Source organism: Psammomys obesus, unplaced genomic scaffold (assembly GCF_907164565.1).
Source record: "Psammomys obesus unplaced genomic scaffold, mPsaObe1.curated_primary_1811, whole genome shotgun sequence".
Taxonomy (NCBI): domain Eukaryota; kingdom Metazoa; phylum Chordata; class Mammalia; order Rodentia; family Muridae; genus Psammomys; species Psammomys obesus.
Genome location: NW_026585580.1, coordinates 9,387,723 through 9,394,503, shown reverse-complemented (window position 1 = coordinate 9,394,503; position 6,781 = coordinate 9,387,723). Strand labels below are relative to the sequence as shown.

Genomic DNA, 6,781 nt, shown 5'->3' with positions numbered 1-6,781 from the left:
AAAGAAAGAAAGAAAGAAAGAAAGAAAGAAAGAAAGAAAGAAAGAAAGAAAAACCTGGGACAACAAGAAAACAAATAACCCATTTTAAAATGAGGTATGGATTTAAACAGAATTCTCAAAAGAGGAAACTCAAAGGACTGAGAAGCCCTTAAAGAAATGTTTAACATCCTTAGTCATCAGGGACCATAGGTGTAGGTGTAACCTGCCAGAGTCGTTATGTTGAATGGTCATGCTGTCAAATGACCTCCAAAATATGTTTATAACCATAGGTTTGTGTTGCTCTCAATTTTGGTCAGAGGTGTTTCTTTTTGCAGTGTGCAGAATTTTAATTCTATTTTAATTTAATTTAATTTTAATTGACTCAAGGTCAATTGAAATGCCAAGTATAAGTAGCCATAAGTGTTCAGCTGTGGATTAATTATCTATATTAAGCCACCTGCGGCCCAGGGAACATCATGCAAGTGAGGGAAAAGAAAGAAAGAAAGAAAGAAAGAAAGAAAGAAAGAAAGAAAGAAAGAAAGAAAAAGAAAAGAGGAGACAGTGTTTTAGCTAAGGTTTTATTGCTGTGAAGGGACACCATGACAATGGCAACTCTTATAAAAAAAACCATTTAATTGGGCCTGGCTTATAGTTTCTGAGGTTTAGTCCATTATCATCATGGCAGGAAGTGTGCAGGCAGACATGGTGCTGGAGAAGGAGCTGAGAGTTCTACATTCAGATCAGCAGCAGCAAAAGTGAGCTGGCATGAGCTTCTGAGATCCAAAAGCCCCCCCCCCCCACTCCACCCTCCAGTGAAGCACTTTCTTCAACAAGACCAAAGCTATTCCAACAAGGCCACACCACCCTTAATGCCATTCCCTGTGAGTCAAGCTACCCACTCCACCCTCCAGTGAAGCACTTTCTTCAACAAGACCGAAGCTACTCCAACAAGGCCACACCACCCTTAATGCCATTCCATGTGAGTCAAGCTACCACAGATGGGATGAGGAGGAGAGCAGTGAAACACTGACAGCTAGACATGACAGGGCTGTTGCAGCTATCAGTAGAATTATCAACAACTCGTGGTTGCTAAAGGGAGAAGAGTCACTCTCCTTTGAGGTATGACCGCTAATAGTTTGCCCTTGCCTGAGCAGATGGCCCCACATCCACAAGCACATAGGGAGACACTAGGCAGAGTTGGAGAAATATAATGATGAATTGATACGAACAAAATATATAGATGTGTGAAATTTGCAATGATAAATAAAAAGTATTGTTTAATTTTTTGAGTTTCAGCTTGCTATGGAGTGATGAAGATCTGAAAAGGGTGTGTCCAGCATTTGGCCTAACCTTGGATAGAGCACCAGGCAGTTTCTCACATGCATCAACAGTGACCCCCAGCAGAAGGGAACTGTGCCCAAAGAGTAACATAGCACACGTAGCGTTCTGGAAGGGCAACAGGTGAGCAAAAACAGATTACGAGACTAGAGACTGTTTCAAGGACAGAAGTGAGACAGCCTTCTAGGAACTTTATTCAAAATTCCATGGTGAATTGTCATGACCAGAGTGATAGCTGTTGAAATCTTTTTAAAATGTTTTGTTAGCATATATTAGTTATATATAATAACAGGTTTCATTATGACACTTCCATGCATGTATATAATGTATTTCAATCATAATCACAACCTTATTATCTTCCTCTGCCCCCTCCCACTCTGCTTTATCTGCTTCTAGCCCTCATTCTACCTTCATGGGTTTTTTTTTTTTTTAATATCATGAGTTTTATTAAAGTTGCTTACAGGGGCCTGAATAAAGGGTTAATATGGGAGGGAGAGGGATGGCACCATACTTTTGGCTACACCACTAATGAAATGCTTTTGCTCATCCACCAACTGTATAAATGACCTGAGGGAAGGGTAGGGCCTCTTGTACTGTCTCCTACCCACAACAGCATGCTTTTGTGTCCAGTCTTTGACTGCAAATGCAATCATAACTACTGTGAGTTCAAGGGTGCAACCGCCATGTCATGCCTGGAAATCAGTGGTTCGCACAACTCCCACCCCATCTCTTCTTATTACACTCATCCCATCCCTCCCTCCATGATATCTCCTAAGCCTTGACAGGGGGCAGAGTATGATATATATGTTCCATTTATGGCAATGAGTTTACAGTCTGTTGAAATTGTTTACCACAATACTTTCACGTGTAAAAAGAAAGATAACATTTGTTTGAAGTCACAACATGCAAAGAAAAGAAAAATGACTTAGCAATAGAAGAGGAAGGTCAACCAGGTGCTGAGTTCCTCAGTGAATATGAGTGTGCTGGACTGAAAGACGACAGTGAAGACTCGCACTGACACACAGATGGCATGAGGTCTCCCGCCTGTATTTTCAACAGGGCTGATTAGCAACAGATAAATATGCCAAGCACCTTCAAATCCTCTCCAACACAAGATGTGGGTAATGAGTAGTTTTCACTCAAAGGAGCCATGAAGAATTAGTCTCTTCAAGCAAATATGTGGTAGTTGAAAAGTACGTGTTTAAGATAGAATCGGAACCATAGAGAATATTTGCAGCATATGACTGCTGCAGGCATAGTAGAAATTATTGAAAGAGAAGGCAAAAATAACGAGGTGCCCCATACGAGTCAATGTGAAGCTATTACAAGAACAGAGTGACACTGGGAATCAAAGCCACAAGGATTTTATATTTTATGTGATCTCTGAGAAGAGCAGAGAAGAAACGATGGACCTAACCCTGGAGGCACTAACTGTACGCCTGGCCTGAGGCCTGTCACTTGTGTGACTTGTCAGAGGCCTGAGATTGCCACCTCGCAACTCTCCTCTCCTTATTATTAGGTCACAGTGTTCATGCTCAGGTTTCCAAAATTCTGCAGTTGATTATGTAATTCAAGTGTAACACAGCGAAATGGGAACAGAAATGACGTGTCTGTCTTCGGGGAAGGAGGTGTTCTCCCAGTTCTCTCTTCATCAGGGGACACAAATTGTTGACCTGGTGCTCACACTCTCAGGACTAGGTTTAAATCCTGTGTTATTAGACTCCTGAGCCTGTGCTCAGACTAACCACTGCACCATGCTATCTCCTCAATCCCTGGGTTAGGAGAAGAGGGAGAGAATGAAGTCAAGCCAGCCATGCACAAAATTGGCATACTAGAAAACTGGTTGGCAGAAAGGAAGTCTGGTTAACCCCAGCCAAGGATAAGCATATCTCGCTAAGAGCTCACTCAAGCACAGGGATACCCCTGAGTGCCTGGAGGTGACCCAAGGCTCATTATAATGCTAAAATGTATAACCCTCAGTGAATTTTAAGGTATTAATGAGATATGCAATGCATGAAGCTCTACTTGGAGCTGCATGGGACAGAGGATGCCTGAGAAAGCATGGGCTGTGCAATGAGCCAAAACTCCAACACTGTGGGCCACAAAAGCCCCCACACTTTGTACAATGGAGCCACTGAGATGCTAAGGGTCGATCTCTGCTCTGGCCTGTTCCCTGCCTTAGAACTGCATCTTTCTCCGACAAAGTGCCCCTGCCTGTAAGGTAACTGTGGGCCTCTATTCAACCCTTTGTTTCAGGACTCAGAAACCTGGAAGGTGCCTGGAGGTGCACAGTGTTTTCTGCGTTTAGTTCTCCTGATGTTTCAGAACTATTTACTCACTTTTCTACATAAAAGTAATCATTAGAACCATTAAACAAATGGCTACACAGCAAACAGAAAAGCTAGCCGTGAACTCTTAGCTCAGACTCACATCCCACTGCCTCTGGGAAAATGATCTGGAAATGTGTTATAATTACCCTCTGTTGCGCAGTGATTTCAGAACACGTTGTTCAGAAGGAGCCATGTCTGTGTTCCTGAGAATGTACAGTAACATTGTATCTACTGTGAATCCCTGGTTTTAAACATTATATTTTTAAAATTGAAGAGGCTTTTTCTTCTCCAAATAAAACAGCTGTGCAGTTTGAAACTGAGATTACTTCCTCTGCCCTATATTATTTTAGTCATGCTTGACATTTATTGGCAGTACATAAAGCAGCTTAATTTAATGAGATGTGCACAAATCTAAAATAATACACACAGATTACCTGAGTTCTCCAAACAGCAGCTATTCTATGTGATGTATTTTTAGAAGTAGACTGAGCCTTAAAAATTAAAATACCTGACTTTTGACCCAGAAATATACACTTATATAAATGTAAATACATCATCAAAGGAGCATGAATAATACACTCTTATTAATATTTCTGATGACTAGTCTTGGTGCTCTCTCTTTCTGCACACACACACAGACACACAAACACACACGAGAGAGAGAGAGAGAGAGAGAGAGAGACAGAGAGAGAGCTTACTTTTGTGTTGTGTACTCCAGCCCAGCCTAGAGTCTGCCTGGCCTTACCCTGACTGTGTACTCTCTAACTGTAAGATTTAGTCCATATCCCACAACCAGAGCCTTACTGCTGAGCCTCACCCTCCATGATCAAGGTGGGACTGCATGGCACATCCTACGTACCAGCCCAACCTGCCATATGCACATCAGACTCACAGCCAAAAAAGGAAGTCCCCATATCTAGGTCTTCATACAAAAACAATATGAAACGCCAAGACACTATCCCCCCCCCACACACACCCCAAAACCATCAGTCTGATAGAAACGTTGTCTAATGAGAATTATCTAAATGCATTCCAAGACACATAACATTAATGATTAATTAATTAATTAATTAATTAAACCTCATCAAAGAATTCAAGTTTTAAAAAAATACAAACAGCTCCGTGAAGTTAAAGAGAGTAAACTCAAAGAGAGCAAATGACTGATGCCCAAGAAAATAAAACAAAATAAAAGGTTGAATGGAATGATGAGGACAATCCAAGATTTGAAAACTGACTTCAATTAAGAAACAGAAATGTTGAAGAGAATTCAAGCTGAAATTAAGATGGAATGAAAATGAATTTTTTATGATTGTTACTCATTTTAAATGTTAATTTAGCAATCCTGATTAATATGACCTATTTCTAACTAATCAAATTTAAGAATTTTTAAACTATAAAACACTATTTTGTTAATAAATTATTTATAAATGTAATTATTTCAATCTCTAAATATTAATCTATTTTAAACAAATAACCACAGGAAAAGAGTTCCCCTTTTTCTGTAATACTAATCACATTTTCTTAATGGAAAAATATAGTTTCAAAAGTTTTTAAAAATCACCTAAAATAATTCCAGAAACAACAAACATTATTATTAGTGAATATATACATCATTCTTGCTACTATGTGAAAACACATGAAACTGTACAATCCCATAATGCACAAGATCAGGAGCCTGGTGCCGACCGGTTTGGTATTTGGTGAGGTCTGTTTTCTGCTTATAATGTGGAACCATTTTGCTGTGTCCTCTGAAGGACGAATGCTGTGTCATCACGTAATAAAAAAAATGATGGATGAGTCAGAGAGTTCTCTGCCACCCTTGCTTTACAAGCATTACTCTCACACATGAGGGCAAAATCCTCAGGACTTAATCACTTCTTACAAATCCCATTTCTTAAGGCAATCATAACATGGGTTCAGTTCCAACATAAATTTTTGGAGGGATAAAATCATGTCTGTATTTTCATAGTACTTTAAAACACTCTACACTAAATTGTTCTGTTGAGAAGTTCTGAAAATTCAAATGTATCAGCTTCAAATTTTTATTCTATGCAAAATATCTTATTTATTTCCTTATTTATTTATTTATTTTAGCATCCTAACCACAGTTCCTCCTCCCTTCTCTCCTCCAAATACCCCCCACCTCCCTCTTCCCTTCCCCCATTCGCCCCTTCTTTGTTTTTATTCAGGAAAGGGAAGGCCTTCCATGAATATCTACCAGCCATGGCATAACAAATTGCAGTAAGACTAGTCACCTCTTCTCCTATTCAGTAAGACTGGACAAGGCAACCCAGAAGTAGTAAATGGTCTCAAAAGTGGGCAACAGAGTCAGAGACAGCTCTTGCTGCCACTGTTAGGAGTCTCGCAAGACGGTCAAGCTATAGAACTGTAACTTATGTGCAAAGGGCCCAGGTCAGTCCCATGCAGGTTTACTGATAGTCAGGTCGGTATCTGTGAGGCTTTATGGGCCCAGGTAGTTGACTCTGTATGTTTTCTTGTGGTGTCCTTGACCCCTCGGGTCCTACAATCCTTCTTCCCCCTTCTCAGCAGGATTCCACAAGCTCCACGTATGTTTGGCTGTTGATCTCTGTACCTGTTTCTATCAGAACTAGGCTAGGCACCAATCTATGAGTATTGCAGAATAGTAATATGAATCATTTCATGGCTTTTTTGCCATTCATATCTGATTATATTCTAGCTCTTGGGACCACCCAGCCCCTGGCACTCCAGGAGGGTCAGGGGTGGGCTCCCTCTCGTGGCACGGGTCTCAAGCTGGGCAAGTCACTTGTTAACCACTCCCACAATTTCTGCACCACCACTTCACTTACCCCAACACATATCATAGGCAAAAGGAATTGCAAGTTCAAGGTTTTGTGTCCTAATCCCTCCATCTTGCCTGGTTACAGGAGATGGCGGGTTCAGGCTCCATATTTCCCATTTCTGCCTGGCTAGGGACACATTCAGAGATTCCTTGGAGTTTCCATTGTCCTAGGTTTTTATCTTGTCTTAGAGATGCCCCCTTCCAATTCCATATGTCTCTCCCAGTACTCCCTGTTGAGAGAATGCATCACCTGTCAATTAAAAAAAAAAAAACCCTATGCCAAAAAAAAAAGAAATATATATATATATATATA

General features: G+C 40.6%; 1 pseudogene; it reads right to left on the bottom strand.

Annotated features, from left to right (window-relative positions):
- The window catches only part of LOC129677274 (serine/arginine-rich splicing factor 3-like), a 38,633-nt pseudogene that overhangs the window by 14,458 nt on the left and 17,394 nt on the right, over window positions 1-6,781 (bottom strand).